Source organism: Anomaloglossus baeobatrachus, chromosome 4 (genome assembly GCF_048569485.1).
Source record: "Anomaloglossus baeobatrachus isolate aAnoBae1 chromosome 4, aAnoBae1.hap1, whole genome shotgun sequence".
Classification (NCBI taxonomy): Eukaryota; Metazoa; Chordata; class Amphibia; order Anura; family Aromobatidae; genus Anomaloglossus; species Anomaloglossus baeobatrachus.
The window spans coordinates 125222326-125244536 of NC_134356.1; positions in this window are offsets into that span (position 1 = coordinate 125222326).

Sequence of the window (22211 nt, forward strand, 5' to 3'; positions counted from 1 at the left end):
AAGGAGGGGTCAGTCTGGTTTTCGGTCCTTTCGAGGCTCAGGCAGGTCCCAATTCTCCTCGTCCAAGAGGACTCAAAAGGATTAGAGAGGTTCAGATTCTTGGCGGACGCAGTCACGCCCAAAAAAGACAGCAGGAAGAACCGTTACCAAGACGGCTTCCTCATGACTTTCAGCCTCCTCTCTCCGCATCCTCGGTCGGTGGCAGGCTCTCCCGCTTTGGCGGCATTTGGCTGTCACAGGTCAAAGACCGTTGGGTGAGGGACATTCTGTCTCACGGGTACAGGATAGAGTTCAGCTCTCGTCCTCCAACTCGTTTCTTCAGAACTTCCCCACCGCCCGACCGAGCCGATGCTCTGCTGCAGGCGGTGGCCGCTCTAAAGGCGGAAGGAGTGGTGACTTCCGTTCCTCTTCAGGAACAAGGTCACGGTTTTTACTCCAATCTGTTTGTGGTGCCAAAGAAGGACGGGTCCTTTCGGCCCGTCCTGGATCTAAAGTTGCTCAACAAACACGTAAAAACCAGGAGGTTCCGGATGGAATCTCTCCGCTCCGTCATAGCCTCAATGTCTCAAGGAGATTTCTTAGCATCAATAGACATCAAGGATGCTTATCTTCACGTGCCGATTGCGCCAGAGCATCAGCGTTTTCTACGCTTCGTTATAGAAAGCGAACACTTGCAGTTCGTAGCGTTACCTTTCGGGCTGGCAACAGCCCCTCGGGTCTTCACCAAGGTCATGGCAGCAGTAGTAGCTGTCCTGCACTCGCAGGGTCACTCCGTGATCCCGTATTTGGACGATCTACTTATAAAGGCACCCTCTCAAGAGGCATGCCAACACAGTCTGAACGTGGCACTGAAGACTCTCCAGAGTTTCGGGTGGATTATCAACTTTTCAAAGTCAAATCTAACCCCGACCCAATCACTAACATATCTTGGCATGGAGTTTCATACTCTCTCAGCGATAGTGAAGCTTCCACTGGACAAGCAGTGCTCTCTGCAGACAGGGGTGCAATCTCTCCTGCAGAACCAGTCCCACTCCTTGAGGCGCCTCATGCATTTCCTAGGGAAGATGGTGGCAGCAATGGAAGCAGTCCCTTTCGCGCAGTTTCATCTGCGCCCTCTACAATGGGACATTCTCCGCCAATGGGACGGGAAGTCGACGTCCCTCGACAGGGATGTCTCCCTCTCTCAGGCAACCAAGGACTCTCTCCGATGGTGGCTTCTTCCCACCTCATTGTCAAAAGGAAAGTCGTTCCTACCCCCATCCTGGGCGGTGGTCACGACAGATGCGAGCCTATCAGGGTGGGGAGCAGTGTTTCTTCACCACAGGGCTCAGGGTACGTGGACTCAGAGAGAGTCCACCCTTCAGATCAATGTTCTGGAAATCAGAGCAGTCTATCTTGCTCTGCGAGCCTTCCAACAGTGGCTGGAGGGCAAGCAGATCCGGATTCAGTCGGACAATTCCACAGCGGTGGCGTACATCAACCACCAAGGGGGAACACGCAGTCGACAAGCCTTTCAAGAAGTCCGGCGGATTCTGACGTGGGTGGAAAACACAGCATCCACCATATCCGCAGTTCACATCCCAGGCGTGGAAAACTGGGAAGCAGACTTTCTCAGTCGCCAGGGCATGGACGCAGGGGAATGGTCCCTTCACCCGGACGTGTTTCAGGAGATCTGTCGCCGCTGGGGGATGCCGGACGTCGACCTGATGGCGTCACGGCACAACAACAAGGTCCCGGTTTTCATGGCACGGTCTCACGATCACCGAGCTCTGGCGGCAGACGCCTTAGTTCAGGATTGGTCGCAGTTCCGACTACCTTATGTGTTCCCACCTCTGGCATTGTTGCCCAGAGTGATCCGCAAAATCAGGTCCGACTGCCGTTGCGCCATTCTCGTCGCTCCAGACTGGCCAAGGAGGTCGTGGTACCCGGATCTGTGGCATCTCACGGTAGGACAACCGTGGGCGCTACCAGGCCGTCCAGACTTGCTGTCTCAAGGGCCGTTTTTCCATCTGAATTCTGCGGCCCTGAACCTGACTGTGTGGCCATTGAGTCCTGGGTCCTAGGGACCTCAGGTTTATCTCATGATGTTGTTGCCACCATGAGACAGGCTAGGAAACCATCCTCCGCCAAGATCTACCACAGAACGTGGAAGATATTCTTATCTTGGTGCTCTGCTCAGGGAGTTTCTCCATGGCCATTTGCATTGCCTATTTTTCTTTCCTTCCTGCAGTCTGGGTTGGAAAAAGGTTTGTCGCTTAGCTCCCTTAAAGGACAAGTCTCTGCGCTATCCGTATTCTTTCAGAAGCGCCTGGCGCGACTTCCTAAGGTACGCACGTTCCTGCAAGGGGTTTGTCATATCATTCCCCCTTACAAGCGGCCATTGGAACCCTGGGATCTGAACAAGGTTCTGATTGCTCTCCAGAAGCCACCTTTCGAGCCTATGAAGGAGATTTCCTTTTCTCGGCTTTCACAGAAAGTGGCTTTTCTGGTGGCGGTCACGTCTCTTCGGAGAGTGTCAGAGCTGGCGGCGTTATCTTGCAAATCTCCCTTCCTGGTGTTTCACCAAGACAAGGTAGTACTGCGTCCAATTCCAGAGTTTCTTCCCAAGGTGGTATCTTCCTTTCATCTCAATCAGGATATCACTTTACCATCTTTGTGTCCGCATCCAGTTCACCAATTTGAAAAGGGTTTACATCTGTTGGACCTGGTGAGAGCACTCAGGATCTACATTTCCCGCACGGCGTCTCTGCGCCGTTCGGATGCACTCTTTATCCTGGTCGCTGGTCAGCATAAAGGGTCGCAAGCTTCCAAATCCACCCTTGCGCGGTGGATCAAGGAACCAATTCTTCACGCCTACCGTTCTGCTGGGCTTCTGACTCCTTCTGGACTGAAGGCCCATTCTACCAGAGCCGTGGGTGCGTCCTGGGCATTACGGCATCAGGCTACGGCTCAGCAGGTGTGCCAGGCGGCTACCTGGTCGAGTCTGCACACTTTCACCAAGCATTATCAGGTGCATACCTACGCTTCGGCGGATGCCAGCCTAGGTAGACAAGTCCTGCAGGCGGCGGTGGCCCACCTGTAAGAAAGGGCTGCCTGACAGCCCGATCGCGAGGTATTATTTTACCCACCCAGGGACTGCTTTTGGACGTCCCAATTGTCTGGGTCTCCCAATTAGGAGCGAAAAAGAAGAAGGGAATTTTGTTTACTTACCGTAAATTCCTTTTCTTCTAGCTCCAATTGGGAGACCCAGCACCCGCCCTGTTTTTCTGAGGGTATTTGTTTTTCGGGTGCACATGTTGTTCATGTTAATAACTTACGTTCTCCGATATTGTTTATCGGATTGAATTTGTTTTTGAAACAGTTATTGGCTTTCCTCCTTCTTGCTTTTGCACTAAAACTGAAGGACCCGGGCTCCCACGGGGGGGTGTATAGCCAGAAGGGGAGGGGCCTTACACTTTTAAGTGTAGTACTTTGTGCGGCCTCCGGAGGCAGTAGCTATACACCCCAATTGTCTGGGTCTCCCAATTGGAGCTAGAAGAAAAGGAATTTACGGTAAGTAAACAAAATTCCCTTCTTTATGTTCTATCCAAATATCTTGATTATTGTATCATAAAAATTATTAAATGTCTGATGTTCACATACACATGTTCATGTATTACAATAAATTTTTCACCTAACTATAAGTAATATATGTAGGAATCGGAGTCGGAGTCGGTGCAAGAGAAATTGAGGAGTCGGAGTCGAAGGTTTGGTTTACCGACTCCACAGCCTTGCAGCGGAGTGCGAGGTGGGTGGAGCTGAGTGGGGCCATGTGTGCGGGCAGAGGAGTGCGAGGTGGGTGGAGCTGAGTGGGGCCATGTGTGCGGGCAGAGGAGTGCGAGGTGGGTGGAGCCGAGTGGGTCCATATGTGCGGGCGGCGGAGTGCGAGGTGGGTGGAGCCGAGCGGGGCCATGTGGCGCTGAGGACGTCATTGTCGGGGACTGCATGGCTGGGGATAGGTAAGTGTGAGTGTGTACATGCCGAGTGCAGGAGGGGGCGGAGCCGAGCGGGGAAGTGTTGGCTCCCTGCACACGTAACCAGGATAAATATCGGGTTACTAAGAAAAGCGTGTTGCTTGGATACCCGATATTTACCTTAGTTACCAGCTTACCGCAGGATGCCAGCGATGGCTCCCTGCACACTGTAGCTGTAAAAAGCCACCTTTTGGTGATCGATCCGTTATCGAACGTAACTCGAACTGTTGAGCTTTTAGCAAAAAGCTCGAGTTCGATCTCGAGTACCCCCCAAAATCACTCGAACACGAAATTGGCGAACCTCGAATATCGCTCAACTCTACCTATGACTTAATTAGCTGATGTAGGCAACACCATGTAATTGGGGACCCATAACCAAGAAGGAGGTGGATATTGCACGGGAGGGCAGATTGTGCAATACCCTGTGACGACCTGATAGTCCAGGGGCGTCACAGATCAAACATTTTTTCCAAAAGACATGTGTTTACAAGAATTTCTGTTTTGGATCTCCCAACTTTCCCTTTTATGCCGGGGACTACTGCGATCCTCGCATTACACTCGGGTCACGCTGGCAGCCAGCAGGAGTCGAGTGTCATGCTAGTGTCACTGCGACTGAGGTCCGATCTTGCGATCGGACCAGAGCTGCGAGGGACGGGCCGGCTCTGAGGAGGGGCGGGCCAGCACTGAGGAGGGTAGGGCCGACGCAGAGGAGGAGAGGGAGGGATTTATCTCCCTCTCTCCTGCGTTGCCGGCTATTGCCATTCTCACTCTGCACTAATGTCCTGCGAGTGCAGGGTGATGTTTCTCTTGCTCCATAGACTTGAATGGGTGTGAGAGAAACAGACTCGCATTGCACCCGCAGCATTCTGCGACTATTTTCTCTGTCCGATTAGGGCTGAGAAAATAATTGCTCATGGGTGCTGGCACATAGGTTAAAATTGGTCCGAGTGGAATGCGATGTTTTATCGCATTCCGCTCGCTCCGATTTTCATGCCATGTGTCTTAAGGGTGCTTTACACGCTGCGACATCGCTAGTGATCTCGTTAGCGATGTAACACGCCAGATCGCACATACGATCTGCCGGGATCGTACATAGGTCATTTTTGTAGCGCCGGTCACATGTGTGATCTCGGCAGATCGTATGTGCGATCTGGCGTGTTACATCGCTAACGAGATCGCTAGCGATGTCGCAGCGTGTAAAGCACTCTTTAGGCCTTAGTCATATCATTTGTAACATTACGGGACCACACAGAAGGTTCTTCACCTCTTATCTCTCTGTTCCAGTATGATACCATTGGTGACATGATATGGTATCATTATCTCAAATGGAGTTTATTGGTTTGTAGAGGAAGTTGTTCTCCTTATACTCATTAGTAGAAAAGGTATGGCATCAACCCAATTTTTACCTTTATCCAAAAGCATCTTTGCAATTCTGGATTTGATTGTCCTATTCATTCTCTCCACAATTCCTGCAGATTGTGGGTGGTAGGGGACATGAAACTGTTGTTGTACCCATAGAATAGTACAAACGGCTTGCATGTTACCTGTGAAGTGACTTCCTTGATTAGAAGTAGTTATGGGCGAACCCCCCGATGTTCGTGTTTGGGAGACTTGCCTGAACGTTTTGTAAAGTTCGGGTTCTGAGATAATGCGAACCTGCGTCCGAACACCAAACTTGGACTTTACAGTTATGTGATGGGGAAGAGGGCTGTGAAATAAAAAATATAGTTAATAATAAACATTGTCATTATACTTTCAAGTCCCGCGACGCGTCCTGGAGACTGTCTCCCGTCCGCTTCTGCTTTCGGGTCTGATCATTGCTGTGCCCTCCCAATTACAAGCACTGACTAAAGGACCTTCCGTGACATCATAGCCATGTGACCAGTCAGGTGTGAATGTTGTATTACCTCGTTGGTTACAGACTGGTCACATGGGTATGATGTCACGGATTGTCCTGTAGTGTCAGTGCATGTTACACGGGGATACAGCTGCCCGGGATCAGCTATGCACTCGGGTGAAGTCTCTGACTACTCTCAGCTAAGTCTGTGTGAGTAGACATGTGTTTGTCTCCACTGATGTAGCAGAGCTGAAGATGCTCGCCCGCCTTTGGACTATGTCAGAGGGTTTTTTTGGGGTATGAAAGATGGAGTCCTAAATGTCTTCTGTTTTATGTATACATTTTTTCTTATTAGAAATAAAACAAAAAAAAAAAAAACCATGTAGAGACTCCATCTTTATTATAAAAAAAATCTTTTTCGAGACAGCCGCCCGATCAGAATGAACTCGGATGAACTTCACCCGACTTCATTGTGATTGCGTGGCTCTGTGCGTGTGTCGCGGCTTGATTTGCGGTCACACGTGAAGGACTCACCTGTGATCGTAAATCCACCTGAGTGACTGCTGTGAGCCGCGCGATCACCGGTGCTTTCACTCAGCACTCGGCTTTCAGTTGCTGCATGAAGCTCACAGGAGCGGCGGTGTTCTACTGCCACTCCTGTCAGCTTCCGATGTAGCAGAGCTGAAAGCGTCGTGGGACCTTGCGTGGATTATGTCGGACCTGGAGGTGTTTTTGAGGAGTTAATAAAGGGGAGAAAGAGGGTGTTTTTTTTGTCTTTCATTCCAAATAAAGGATTTTTTGGATGTTTGTGTTTATTTTCTTTAACTTACAGGTTAATCATGGAAGGTATCTCGGGGTGACGCCTGACATGATTAATCTAGGACTTAGTGGTAGCTATGGGCTGCTGCCATTAACTCCTTATTATCCCGTTTGCCACCGCACCAGGGTAATTCGGGATGAGCAGGGTAGTCCCGGGACTGTCGCATCTAATGGATGCGGCAATTCCGGGCGGCTGCTGGCTGATAATGTTAGGCTGGGGCGCTCCCCATAAAGTGGAGCACCCCATCCTGAGAATACCAGTCTTCAGCTGTGTGGCTTTACCCTGGCTGGTATCCAAATTGGGGGGAAAGCACGTTTTTGAATTTATTTATTTTTTTAACTGCTTGATATACACGCCCACCGGCGGCTGTGATTGGTTGCAGTGAGACAGCTGTCACTCAGCGTGCGGACGTGTCTGACTGCAACCAATCAGGCGCCGGTGGGCGGGGGAAGCAGGGAATACGTGATGGATTAATGAGTGGCCGGCATTTTCAAAAGAGAAGAAGCCGCCACAGTGTGAACGCAGTGCAGTGCAGCGCCGGTGATCGTGGATCGGGGAGTATGAGAGAGGGGGTGGGAAGGAGAGACCGACATGGACAGAGAGAGAGACTGATCGACAGACCGACCGACAGAGAGAGAAAGACGAAAGACTTGCCTTTGTTATGTTAAAAAAAACATGCGGATCGCAACAATAATACAATGCAAACGCACTGCTTCACATTTTGGCAGCGATTTTCTACAACTCATTGATTTCAATGGGTGTAGAACCCAGCCAAAATGGCAAAAACAATTGACATGTTGCTTCTTCAAACGCAGAGATTTTGCCACAAATTCTGCTACTTAAACGCTGCGTTTAAAACATTGTGCGCACAAGAAAGCCCTATTTCCCATTGACTTTGCTGGAAAATCAAAACGCATGCCTTTTGGCATTAAAACGCTGCAGTTCAAAACACAACAGAATGCAGGTGAAACGCAAAGTGCGGACACAGCCTATATGTTGCTAGATCAGGCATTTCTGAAAGCGCCGATGCTAAATGTGTGTAATTTTTTTAACTTTTATTTTCAATGAGGCAAAGGGGCGGTGATTTGAACTTTTTAGTTTTTGGGTTTTTTTTTTTTTTTTCATTTTTTTAATTGATTTTTGATAGTCTGATCCACCCGCTCCTTTTAGCCGCATATGTCTGCTTATCAGATCAGCAGACAAGTGCAGGGATTACCGCGGGCTCCCACATAGGGCTGACACGGCCAAGGACAAACCAGTGCATCATTGGTCGTGAAGGGACTGCCTGAAATCTGGAAGCCATGGACATCTCCAAATGCTGAGTATACTCCTTGGTGATGATTTGCTTCCCTTTCCGCAATTGATCATTGTTGGTTATCTTTCTGCCTTAACCTCTTAATGACAGAGCCAATTTAGCAATTTTCAAACTTTGAATTTTTACGCTTTTAAACCAGAGATTTGCATCACACAAAATAGTTAATAAATAACATTTCCCACCTGTCTACTTTACGTCAGCACCATTTTTTTTTTGTTATGAAGTTAGAAGGGTTAAACATTTATCAGCAATTTCTCTTTTTACAACAAAATTTACAAAATTATTTTACTATCACATACATTTCACATTTGAAGTGACAGTGAAGAGGCCTAGGTGACAGAAAATACCCAACAGTGTTTAATGTCACATTAAAGCTATGTGCGTACGTTGCGTAATTTCATGCATTTACGCAGCGTTTAGCACTGCAGCGTAAACTCATGCGTCCTGCGTCCCCAGCACAATCTAAGAAGATCGCAAGCACATTGCGTTTGAGAGCGCAGCGATTTGCATGCTGAAATTTTGATCCAAATCGCTGCGCTCAAAAAAGCAACATGTCACTTCTTTCGTGTGCTTTGGATGCTGCTCTTACTCTGTCTATGTGAAAGGCAGCATCCCGAGCGCATGAAATCGGGATCTATTCTGCAGACACACTGCAACCATTACGCAGTGTTTCTGCAGCGATTTCAAGTGCACATGGGCTGCCAAATGGCTGCAGAATTTTCAGCATGGCCACTAGGCAAAGTGCGCACATAGCCTAAGTTTTAGAACATTTAAACCTTCTATCATGTTAAAAAAGGGGATGTCAGGAATGAAGGTGATGCAAAGTAGATATGTAGTGAATACTAACAATTTTTTTTTTTTCATGTCATTCTTCAGTAGCCATACTCAAGTCACCACGCCTCCTGATTTTGAGCCGCGACAGAGCAACAGAAAAAGTTTGAGGCCACAAGTATGCTCCAATTACGACTTAATATTCCATAGGGAATTTGAAAGGCTTCGAGGTATGTTGTACATTTTTGTATGTACCTATTCTTATCATTTGTTATACGTTCTAAAGGCTGCTTTACACGGTACGACCGATTGTGCAATTTCACAATCGATCGTACCCGCCCCCGTCCTTTTTGCGTCACGGGCAAAACTCTGCCCGTGTCGCACAAAGTCAGTAACCCCCGTCACACATACTTACCTCTCGTGCGACCTCGCTGTGGTCGGCGAACGTCCACTTCCTGGAGTGGGAGGGACGTTCGGCGTCACAGCGACGTCACACGGCCGCCGGCCAATGGAAGCGGAGGGGCGGAGATGAGCGGGACGTAAACATCCCGCCCACCTCCTTCTTTCACATAGCCGGCAGCGGCCGCGTGACGCAGGTGAGCTGCTGTTCATCGTTCCCGGGGTGTCACACGGAGCGGCGTGTGCTACCCCGGAAACGATGAATTACTAAATTAAACGATATTATGGAACCTAGCGAGCAGTACACGACTCACGATTTGTGAGCGATACTGCGTCGCTAGGAGGTGTCACACAGGCCGGCATCGCCAGCGATGCCGGATGTGTGTCACAAAAACCGTGACCCCGACGATCTATCGCACGATAGATTGTCTGGTGTAAAGCAGCCTTAACTCTAGATGGTCTTGTACTTTTGGCCATCATTTTGAGTTTGAAGGGGAATTTGTAATCCCACTTTAGTATGTGTCTGTATGAGTGATACGTTACCAGACTTTTTATCTTGATGGAATGTATAGGGTCAGGGTTCCGTTTGAAGAATATATGAAATTGTACCTTTTAGTATTCTGTTTCTGAAAGGGAGCCTGTCAGGTGCAATATGCACCCAGAACCACGAGCAGTTCTGGGTGTGAATTTCTAATTCCTGCCTAATTTTTCCTGTATCTAGTAGCATGCATAAAGAGATCTTTATAAAACATATTTCTACAGATCATTTATGATATGCTAATGAGCGCAGGGACTAGTTGCAAGGGTATTCGTTCCTGCCCTCATTCCGCCCTCTTAGCATGCCCTTGTTGGCGTACATAGAAGCTAACATGCTATTCAATGCTTATGGCCCAACGTCATCATCGGCAGTGATACACGTATCATTGTCCATTGCATCGCCTCAGACACCGGGCTTTAGGGTCAGTGTGCATGGATCACAAGTCACAGCACTTTTGATCATGCGCACTAGACCTCTCTGAAGCCAAGACAATCACTCAGCTTCATAGTGCGCGTGAGCAGAAGTGCGGGGCATTCTGATCCATGCGCACTAACCCCAAGCCAGCGTTCTGAGGCGGTGCAACGAACACAGGTACGGACGTCACTGCCGATGATGACACTGGACCATGGGCTATTCCATAATAGCATGTTTGCATGCCCCTATGGGCATGATAACCTGCTAGGAGGGCGGAATTAGTGCAGGAATTGACGCCCTTGCGACTAGTCCCTGCGCTCATTAGGATATCATGAAGGATCTTTAAAAATACCTTTTCTTAAGATCTCTTTTTGTATGTTACTAGATGAAGGGACTTTTAGGCAAGGATTAGCAATATGCACCCAGAACTGCTCACCTGACAGGTTCCCTTTAACCCCTTCACGACTGCGTGAAATGACAGTACTTCCTATGTTAACGTGACTTAATGACAATGTACTGTTACGTCCTAACAATTGCGAGGGCACAGGGGGCTGTGCTCCCGCGAATGTGGCCAGTGGCTCAGCTTACCTGACAGCCGACTCAATGCCCCCACAGCCAGAGATGCTGCCTGTGCCGTCCCTGGCAATCGCAACACATAGAGGTTTAGTAGAGGGATTGCTCTCCCCGCTAATCAGGACCTCCATGATGCAATCACTAGAGCCTGATCATTATCATGTTGACACAAGGGCGTCATGATGACTTCCAGGTTACCTGACTACAGAGAGCCTCTGTGACCATGCCTGTAGCATGATCACACACAGACTCGCAGTGCTGACAGCTGAGATGTCCTGGCAGTGATCGAGAACTGCAGAACATTGCAGCTGTGATCAGAGCACTGTGGGGTTGTTAGGACCAGGAAGACGGGTAGGCCCAGAAGGTGGATCCACTGGACTGAGCACCCCACCGAGGGCAAGGTGCCCGGTAGCCGGAGCACTACGGGTAGCAGGACAGTCCGTTCAGAGGAGTGGAGTGAAGAAGTCCCTGGGACCACAGAGTCTCTGAAGGTAGTCCGGGTGACGAAGCTCAGGTTCGGAGGCCGGGATGATGTCAGGCAGAATCCGGAACCAGCTGAGCGAGGAGGTCGGTCACCACACGGATCCAGGGATCGGAGACGGTAGGGACTGATGAGATGGCGGGCTGTCACCGTCCGGAGTTCTGGGACCGTCAGGACCGGTTGGAGAGACAGGAGAGGCTCTACAAGACAGATAGGTAAGTACGGGACACGGCACAGGGGGACCTGACTCCTAGCTTACTAAACACGAAGTAAAGGCCCGCCCACTTGGAAAGGAAACCCCTTTATACCCTGTACCTATGTGTGTAATATCCTGTCAGTGGACGCTGGCCCTTTAAGAAAGGGTCAATGACCGCGCGCACGCCCTAACGCGCATGCGCGAGGCCCGGGTGCCAGAAACCAGGGGAGGAAGCGGTGCATTAGAAGCAGGAGTGCCCGGCAGAGGGCTCACAGTCGCGGAAGGGTGCCGGGAGCGGGGACCAGGACGCCTTGGGGACGCAGGTGAGGGAGAGGAGGCTGTGGAGCGGGGGACCAAGGAGCGTGGCACGGGAGCAGGGAAGCGTGGCACGGGAGCCGGGGAGCGTGACACTGGAGTCGGGGAGCGTGACACGGGAGCCGGGGAGCGTGACACGGGAGCGGGGAAGCGTGGCAGGGGAGCTGGGAAGCGTGGCATGGGAGCTGGGGAGCATGACAGTACCCCCTCCCCCACACCCCCTCCCCGCAACCGGGATCGGAAGGCACGTATCAGGGGTGTACCCGCATTCTCCCGGGGTTCCCAGGACCTTTCCTCAGGACCATACCCTGCCCAGTCCACCAGGAAGAACTGCCGACCCCGCACGGTCTTCATGGCCACGATATCCCTTACCGCATAGATATCATCGTCAGCAATAGGGGGAGGAGCAGAACGGGCATCAGCGGAGAAGGGACCAAGGACAACTGGCTTGAGCAGGGAGACGTGGAAGGAGTTGGGTATCCTCATCGTGGCCGGAAGCTGCAGCTTGTAGGAGACCTCATTGATCTTGCCGAGGACCTTAAACGGCCCGATGTAGCAAGGACTCAGCTTGTACGACGGTAGCTTCAATCGGACATATTTGGAAGCAAGCCAGACCAGATCTCCTAGAGAGAAACACGGAGGATCCAGACGCCTCTTGTCCGCGTGTCTCTTCATCCGCAGGGAAGAGTGTCCAAGGGACGTCTTGACAGAGTCCCAAATTGTTGAGATGTCACGGACTACGGTATCAGCAGCAGGGACATCCGAGGTAGAGGATACAGGTTTTGGGACGGAAGGCTGAAGTCCGTAAACGACATGGAAGGGAGAGCTGGAGGAGGACTCACTGATGTGATGGTTATGGGAGAATTCAGCCCAAGGAAGGAGCGTGGACCAATCATCGTGATGGATGTTAACGTAGTGGCGCAAGAAGGAGGTCAGGATCTGATTAACTCCTTCCACTTGGCCATTCGACTGAGGGTGGTAGGCCGAAGAAAAGTCCAGAGCCACTCCCAGGTGTTTGCAGAGAGCCCTCCAGAAGCGCGAGGTAAACTGAGTTCCTCTGTCGGACACAATGTGTGAGGGAAAGCCATGCAACCAGAAGATGTGCTGTATGTAGGCGTCAGCGAGCTCCTGGGCAGAGGGCAGTCCAGCCATAGGGACGAAATGAGCCATCTTGGAGAAACGGTCCACCACGACCCATATGACCGTGTGTCCGGAGGACAAGGGCAAGTCTGTAATAAAGTCCATTGCAATGTGTTGCCACGGGACGGAGAGAATTGACAGCGGCAGAAGACGACCATATGGCAGGTGTTTGGGCGTCTTGTTCTGGGCACAGGAGGAGCAGGCTGAGACAAAAGACGCGACGTCCGTGCGAAGGGATGGCCACCAATAGTGCCGGACAATCGTACTCCATGTTCTCTTCTGACCAGCATGGCCGGCTATTTTCGAGGCATGGCCCCAGTGCAAGACTTTTTGTCTGTCGGTTTCAGAGACATAGGTCTTCCCGGGCGGTATCTGAGCCAGAGTGACAGGAGCCACCAGAATGACTTTACTTGGGCAGATGATGAGCTGAGATGTCTCCTCCTCCTGTTCCATGGGCACGAACGACCTGGACAAGGCATCTGCTCGCACGTTCTTATCCGCGGGCCGAAAATGGAATTGAAAATCGAACCTGGCAAAGAACAAGGACCACCTGGCTTGTCGTGGGTTCAGTCGCTGAGCAGACCGCAGGTATTCCAGGTTCTTGTGGTCCGTGTAAATGATCACGGGGTACACTGTTCCCTCCAGAAGATAGCGCCATTCCTCCAGAGCCAGTTTGACTGCTAATAGCTCTCGATCACCGATGGTGTAGTTGCGTTCAGGCGCCGAGAAGCTCTTGGAGAAGAATCCGCAAGTGACCATCTTCCCGGTGGAGGACTTCTGCATGAGCACTGCCCCGGCCCCAGAGGAGGAGGCATCCACCTCCAAGGTGAACTGTCGGTTTAACTCAGGACGGTGGGGCACAGGAGAGGAAGCAAATGCCCGCTTCCGGGATCCAAACGCGGCGTCGGCCGCAGGTGACCAGTCCTTCGGATTAGCCCCTTCTTGGTCAAGGCAGAGAGAGGCGCAGTCAGGGCAGAGAAGTGAGGGATGAACTGACGGTAATAGTTCGCAAAGCCAAGGAAACGTTGAATCGCCTTCAGTCCGGAAGGAGGGGGCCAATTGAGGATGGAAGAGACCTTCTCCGGGTCCATCTGGAGGCCGGTATCGGAGATTACGTAACCCAGGAAGGGAAGAGACTACTGTTTGAAGACACACTTCTCGTACTTGTCGTACAGGCGATTCTCTCTAAGCCTTTGTAGTACCAGCTGCACGTTCTCTCTGTGGGTCTGGAGGTCGGGAGAGAAGATCAGGATGTCATCCAGATATACCACCACACAGACGTAGAGAAGGTCCCGGAACACGTCGTTCACTAGTTCTTGAAAGACTGCCGGTGCGTTACACAGGCTGAAGGGCATCACACAATACTCGTAGTGCCCATCGCGAGTGTTGAATGCTGTCTTCCATTTGTCCCCAGAGCGGATGCGGACCAGGTTGTAGGCACCACGGAGATCCAACTTGGTAAACACACGAGCTCCTCTAAGCCGGTCAAACAATTCGGGGATGAGCGGCAGGGGGTATTTATTCTTTACGGTGATTTGGTTCAATCCCCAGTAGTCAATGCAGGGGCGCAGGTCGCCCTCTTTCTTCTTAACGAAGAAGAAGCCTGCTCCGGCATGAGAGGAGGATCTCCGGATAAATCCCCTTGCCAGGTTCTCAGTGATGTAGGCAGATATGGCCCTTGTTTCAGCAGGGGACAAAGGATATATCCGTCCTCGAGGTGGTGTGGTTCCCAGCAGTGGGTCGATGGCACAGTCGTAAGGCCGATGTGGCGGCAGTACCTCTGACTCTTTTTTTTTTATCAAAAACGTCCGCGAAGGACCAATAGGCCGAAGGCAGTCCTGGTAGGGACTCCGGGACCGGAGGTCGTCGGATGGTCTGTATGGACCTCAGGCAGTTCTCGTGGCAAGAGGGGCCCCATCGGGTAATTTCGCCAGCACGCCAGCTGACCGACGGTTCGTGTGTCCGTAACCAGGGGAGTCCCAGCAGGATTTTATGAGACATGTGCGGGAGAACGTAGAGAGTGATTTTCTCGGTGTGCAGGGCACCGATACGTAGTTCTACAGGCTTGGTGATCCACGAGATGGTGTCAGAGAGGGGTCTCCCATCTACAGAGGCAAACACGAGAGGTTTGTCGAGTGGAGTAACAGGCACCTGGTACTTGTCCACCGTAGCCTGCTGGATCAAATTGCCTGCTGCCCCGGAATCGAGGTACGCCTCTGCCGTGAACTGCGTCTCTCCCGCTGTCAGTTGAACAGTCCACGTAACCGGGTCTGAGAGAGTCCCAGTACCTAGGGTGGCCTCTCCTACCAACCCTAGGCTTTGGACTTTCCCGGCCTCTCTGGACAGGAACGTAGCAGGTGTGTGCCCTCTCCGCAGTAGAAGCAGAGGCCCTTGGCGAGCCGTTCTGCTTGGCGTTGCTCGGGGACTGCCGCAAACTGTCAATCTGCATAGGCTCGTGGACAGAGACGCTAGATGCCGCCGACTGAGGTACGGCGGGCTTCTGCGGAGGAGAGGAATGCCGTATCGGACGTCTCTAGCGGGACACCTCTTCGGATCGTTCCTGAAAGCGGAGGTCCACGCGGGTGGCTAGTGCGATCAGGGCATCCAGGGTGGAAGGAACATTGCGGCCTGCCAGCTCGTCCTTAATACGACCGGAAAGTCCTTCCCAGAAGGCGGCGGTTAGGGCCTCATTGTTCCACCCTAATTCTGAGGCCAAGGTGCTGAAGCGGATGGCATATTGACCCACCATCAAGGTCCCCTGACGTAGCCTGAGGAGTGATGAGGCGGACGCGGCGGCACGTCCGGGTTCATCAAAGGTGGTTTGAAAAGCCTGCAGGAATTCCTGGATGTTAGTAGTTACAGGGTCCTTGGCAAAAACAAGAAAAAGACATACCTAAAAAATGGGATCACCACTTATGAAGTATTATTAAGAATCATCAATGTTTTATTGTCAATAGAACACACATAAAACACATAGTGAAAGTGAAAAAATACCGATAAGCGAATACACAGACAAATACGGACATCTAAAATCAATTAAAAGCACTAATGCACGTGAGAGATACCCACATTGAAAAATGTATATTCTTGGTCCAATGCCAATAGGCTGTAGTCAATATTGAACAAACCCTGAAATACCCCTATATTTGTGCCACAAGGAGAGGACTTTCCACAAAATAGAATAGCAGCTTATGCCGAGGATCCCACAGGTACTCAAATGAAATTAACTGGCTGGCCCATGGCAAAGTGAGCAGCAGAAAATAGATGAACAAGATCAAAAATTGTACAGTTCACAAATTCACAAAGACCTGAGCAGGGCACCCAGCAGGCATTTCAAACAGGTTTTAGATAATCAAGCAAGCGGGCTAAAGTAATAAAGAAAAGCCCAGAGAGCAACTAAGGAAAATCCCTCAGGATGACATACCAAAACCTCAAGGAGGGTGCAGCAAAAATGCTAAAAAAACCATCCGGGGCAGGGCAAGGAAGGGTGGTGGACCAGATATGGGTGGCCCCACGCGTATCGCTACCTCTTGGTAGCTTTCTCAAGGGCAGACATTAACACTACTAAGACATATGTGTGTACTATTTAAAGGGTAAAATACTAAATAGACAATATGAATCACCTGTGTGAGCAGCAAGGAGGTAGGACCCAGCGTGCAGTCTAGAAACAGGAAGAAGTGAAAGAGCGTTGCTAGCAAATACCAACAACGCTGAAACAAACCACGCATGCGTTTAAGCCCACGGTCAAACGCATGCGTGGAAAGTATGGGGAGCGCTCGTCATGGCCGGCCGAAAAAGGGGGGGGGGAGGGGGGGATGAAGGTTCTCAATATCTTTATTACTTTAGCCCGCTTGCTTGATTATCTAAAACCTGTTTGAAATGCCTGCTGGGTGCCCTGCTCAGGTCTTTGTGAATTTGTGAACTGTACAATTTTTGATCTTCATCTATTTTCTGCTGCTCACTTTGCCATGGGCCAGCCAGTTAATTTCATTTGAGTACCTGTGGGATCCTCGGCATAAGCTGCTATTCTATTTTGTGGAAAGTCCTCTCCTTGTGGCACAAATATAGGGGTATTTCAGGGTTTGTTCAATATTGACTACAGCCTATTGGCATTGGACCAAGAATATACATTTTTCAATGTGGGTATCTCTCAAGTGCATTAGTGCTTTTAATTGATTTTAGATGTCCGTATTTGTCTGTGTGTATTCGTTTATCGGTATTTTTTCACTTTCACTATGTGTTTTATGTGTGTTCTATTGACAATAAAACATTGATGATTCTTAATAATACTTCATAAGTGGTGATCCCATTTTTTAGGTATGTCTTTTTCTTGTTCTTGCCACGTAACGCAGTTTACCTAGGAGATCCCCGTGGGTGGTGCCATCCCACTGTCTGTTTTTCCCCTTAGTTACAGGGTTCTCCTTCTCCCACAAGGGGTTCATCCAGGCCAGTGCCTCACCCTCTAGATGGGACATCACAAACGCCACCTTGGCTTGGTCGGAGGCAAACAGATGCGGAAGCAGCTTAAAGTGGAGAGAGCACTGATTCAAGAATCCTCTGCAGGTCTTCGGATCTCCGGCATACCAGGGCGGAGAGGCCAAGCTGAGTTTAGAGGCTTCAGAGGAAGCTCCCACGGGAGCTGTGGACGTGGAATGTAATGCCAGGGACGTGGCTGTTGCTTGCAGCGTATTCAGGCGGGTGTCCACTGAGGTCATGAAGGCTAGCATGCGGGATTGGGTCTCGCGTTGTCGTCCGAGTTCCTGCTGCAATCCAGCCAGCTGGGACGCTAGTGCTTCGGCGGGATCCATGGCCTGTTCTTGCTGTTAGGACCAGGAGGACGGGTAGGCCCAAGAGGTGGATCCACTGGACTGAGCACCCCACCGAGGGCAAGGTGCCCGGTAGCCGGAGCATTACAGGTAGCAGGACAGTCCGTTCAGAGGAGTGGAGTGAAGAAGTCCCTGGGACCACAGAGTCTCTGAAGGTAGTCCGGGTGACGAAGATCAGGTCCGGAGGCCGTGATGATGTCAGGCAGAATCCGGAACCAGCTGAGCGAGGAGGTCGGTCACCACACGGATCCAGGGATCGGAGACGTTAGGGACTGATGAGATGGCGGGCAGTCACCGTCCGGAGTTCTGGGACCGTCAGGACCGGTTGGCGAGACAGGAGCGGCTCTACAAGACAGATAGGTAAGTACGGGACAAGGCACAGGGAGACCTGACTCCTAGCTTACGAAACACGAAGAACAGGCCCCGCCCACTTGGAAAGGAAACCCCTTTATACCCTGTAGCTATGTGTGTAATACCCTGTAAGTGGACGCTGGCCCTTTAAGAAAGGGTCAATGACCGCGCGCGCGCCCTAACGCACATGCGCGAGGCTCAGGTGCCAGAAACCAGGGGAGGAAGCGGTGCATTAGAAGCAGGAGTGCCCAGCAGAGGGCTCAGTCGCGGAAGGGTGCCGGGAGCGGGGACCAGGACGCCTGGGGGACGCAGGTGAGGGAGAGAAGGCAAGGAGGCTGTAGAGCGGGGGACCGAGGAGTGTGGCACGGGAGCGGGGTAGCGTGGCACGGGAGCTGGGAAGCGTGACACGGGAGCCGGGGAGCGTGACACGGGAGCCGGGGAGCGTGACACTGGAGTGGGGAAGCGTGGCAGGGGAGCTGGGAAGCGTGGCACGGGAGCTGGGGAGCGTGACAGGGGTGCTGTCCCGTAAAAGGACTAAGTGGAAAAGGTAAAGTGAAAATAGTTAAAAAAAAATCATAAAATAAAGAGCAAAAAATAAAAAAAATCCAATAAATTATATTTGTGTAAAAAAAAAACAACCAAAAAACAAATAAAAGTACACATATTTAGTATTGCTACATTCATAACAACCCGAGCTATACAACTGTCACACTAGTTAACCCCTTCAGTGTACACGGTAATATAAAAATGTACCAAAATATGTCTTTTAGACGCTAGGGCTGATAAATCCAGAAAAAGACAAAATCCAGCGAGCTTAGGCAAGGATGGAAGGATAAAAACGTTTGCTTATTTTACATATTAAAGTAATCTGCATTGGCACCAACAGAGTTGTGTCTAAAAGAAATCTAACGCGTTTCGGCAAGTAAATGGTGCCTTACTCATTTTTATTTACATGTAACTTTTTTATTACGTTTTAGTCTATATTTTTTTCTGCAGTCTGGTCAAAAAGATTAGTTTTTGCCACTTTTTATTTATTTTTTAAGGTGTTTTATTGAGTAGTTCGTTCAGCACATATTAAATATGTACTTTTTTGTTTATTTTTTGTTTTGGTATTTTCTGTTTTTTTCTTTATTTTAGAACTTTTTTTATATTTTTACAATTGTTTGAAGCTTTTTTTTAAATTTTTTTTATCTAATGACAGGATGGGACATCAACATTCTATGGTGTGATTGCTGATCTAATACTCTGCAGGGCATTAGATCAGTGACTCGCACACAAACTTGAGGCATGTAAGATCCTAATCATAGGAGGACCTCACAGGCCACCGTAGTTGGGTGACCCGCAGCCATTATTCGGCCTGGGGTCACAACGTGATTGCAATGTAATTGTGCCGATCGGTTCAGAGAGGGAGCTCCCTCCCTCTATGAGAAGTTCAATGCTGCTGTCACTATTGACTGGCATCAGAGTAATAGCACCGATCGTGGGCGTTATTACGGGTAGTCAGCTATGAGATAGCTGACACCCTATGGTGATTATGGCTGCTCTGCTTGTGAGACAGCACTATTGTATAATGAGGGCTTGGGGGAATGGACAGCAGCGCTGTACATGAACGGTGGATGTCATGAAGGGGTTAATATATACTGTGCGTGTATTTACCGTATTTTTCGGACCATAAGACGAACTTTTTCCCCCCAAATGTTGGGGGAAAGTGGGGGGTGCGTCTTATGGTCTGAATGTGGCTGCGGGGAATGAGGGTGCTGCGGTGAAGCGGGTCATCGGGGGCACGAGCAGGCTGTAGCAGCGCCTGCCGTGACCACGTGAGCCCGCTCAGTAGATATGCACGCCCATCCTCCCGCCCATCATTTCTCAGCTCTGGTCAGCACTGACAGATGGGCAGGGAATGAGCGGGAGGTGCGCGCATAATTAACAGCCGGCCATGATCACCCCTGGCAACTACAGCCTGGAGTGATCATGTGCGGCTGTATTCAATGCCCCCCGTGCATCATTATCAACGCGGGGTGCAGTGAATCAGTACACTCACCCGTCACCGTGTGTGAGCCGGTCAGCTGATCTGTGTAGAAAGCCGTGAGCACAGCGATGACGTCATCGCTGTGCGCGTCGCTACAGATCAGCTGACTGGCTCAGAGAGGAAGACATTGGGAAGTTGCAAGAGGACGGCTGCACACACGGTGACGGCTCCACCCACGGTGACGGCTCCACTCAGCGGCGCTGCTGCTGAGACGGAGAGAAAGATGTTCAGTGCTGCAGGGAGTGAGGAAAGGTGAGTATAAACGTTTAGATTTTTTTCTGTGCCACAGTATACAGGCCATATACCAGGATGGGGGTATTTTAAGAGCAGGATGGGGGTATATTATGAGCAGGATGGATGGGGGAATATGAGCAGGATGGATGGTGGAATATGAGCATCATAGATGGGGGTATATGAGCAGCATGGGGGTATATGAGCAGGATGGATGGAGGTATATGAGCAGGATGGATGGGGTATATGAGCAGGATGGATGGGGGTATATGAGCAGGATGGATGGGGGTATATGAGCAGGATGGATGGGGGTATATGAGCAGGATCATATATAAGGCATGAGGATCGTTACCAGAATGGGGTACCTTAGTAGATAATTTGGGGACATTACCCCCATAAGTGTCAGCAGCAGATCCTTGCCCCATAACAGTGTGTCATGACCACATTTTTTGGTTAAAATTTTATTTTCCTATTTTCCTCCTCTAAAACCAGGGTGCGTCTTATGGTCCAAAAAATACGGTATATATTTTCCACATATGCTATATATAATAGTATGTGTAATTGTATATTCATTTTTCACCCTGATTAAAAATATTTCCTTTAATTCCTATTACCCCCACAGCAGAACAAATTAGGCAGAACGCTGCCAAGACACATCAGATCGCTTCTGCCGACAAGTCCCTGAGTAGTTATGAACCACACTCATCTAATCGAGGTGAGTCTCCTCCATTTGGAATAGTGCCAAGTGTGTGCAATTTTCTTTTTTGTGTTGCATGTACTGTACATTATTATTCATCATTTCTTAACCCCTTCATCCGCCAGACTGCTCTCACCTTCATGACGGGCCAATTTTTTCAATTCTTACAAGTGTCATTTTATGAGGCTTTAACTCTGGGCAGCTTCAGCAGATCCCAGTGATTCTAAAATTGTTTGTGTATGACATATTATATTTCATAATAGTGGTAAATTTAGGATGATATTTTTTACATTTGTGAAAATATCAGAAATTTGGCAATTTATTTTTTTTTAAATATTACAAAATTTCAAACTTTGACTTTCTCTTGTTCTTATACCAGAGAGTTTCTAGAGAGTTATGTCACACAAGACATTTAATACATAATATTTCACATGTCTACTTTACATCAGCGCTATTTTTAAAAATTGTTATTTTTTATGGTAGTCAGAAGGTTTGAAAGTGTATCTGCAATTTCTCATTTTTCCAATACAATTTACAGAATCAATTTTTTAGGGACCACATCACATTTCAGGTGACTTAGAGAGGCCTATATGACAGAAAATATCCAAAACTGACACCATTCTAAAAACTGCAACCCTCAAACTTCTCAAAACCACATCCTAGAAGTTTATTAATCCTTTAGGTGCCTCACATGAACTAAAGCAATGTGAAGGGAAACTAAACCCCTGAAGGAATTTATCAAGATGTTTGATTAGCACCTTGAAACCCCAGGTTCTTCATAGAATTTTATAATGTTGAGCCGTAAAAATGAAAAAAAAAAATAATAAAAAAAATTACATTGTTATAACAAAATGTTGCTTTAACCCCAATTTTTTTCATTTTCACAAGGGTAACAGGAGAAAATTCATTATACAATTTGTTGTGAAATTTCTCCTGAGTACTCCAATACTCCATTATGTGATGGAAAACTTCTGCATGACAGGGCTCGGAAAGGAAGGAGCGCCATTTGACTTTATGAATGCAAAATTGGCTGGAATCGTTAGCGGACGCCATGTTGTGTTTTGAGGGTCCCTTATTTGCCCCACAAGTAACCCTGTTTTGGAAACTAGACCCCTCAATGAATTTATCTATGTGTTTGGTGAGCATTGTTCACCGTACTATCGTGCATCTAAAAAGATGCGTAAAAAGATACACCGCCAGGCCACAGGCTATACAAGAACTCAATGTGAACCTCTTCTGGCTCATTATACTGGGATCTTTGGGAG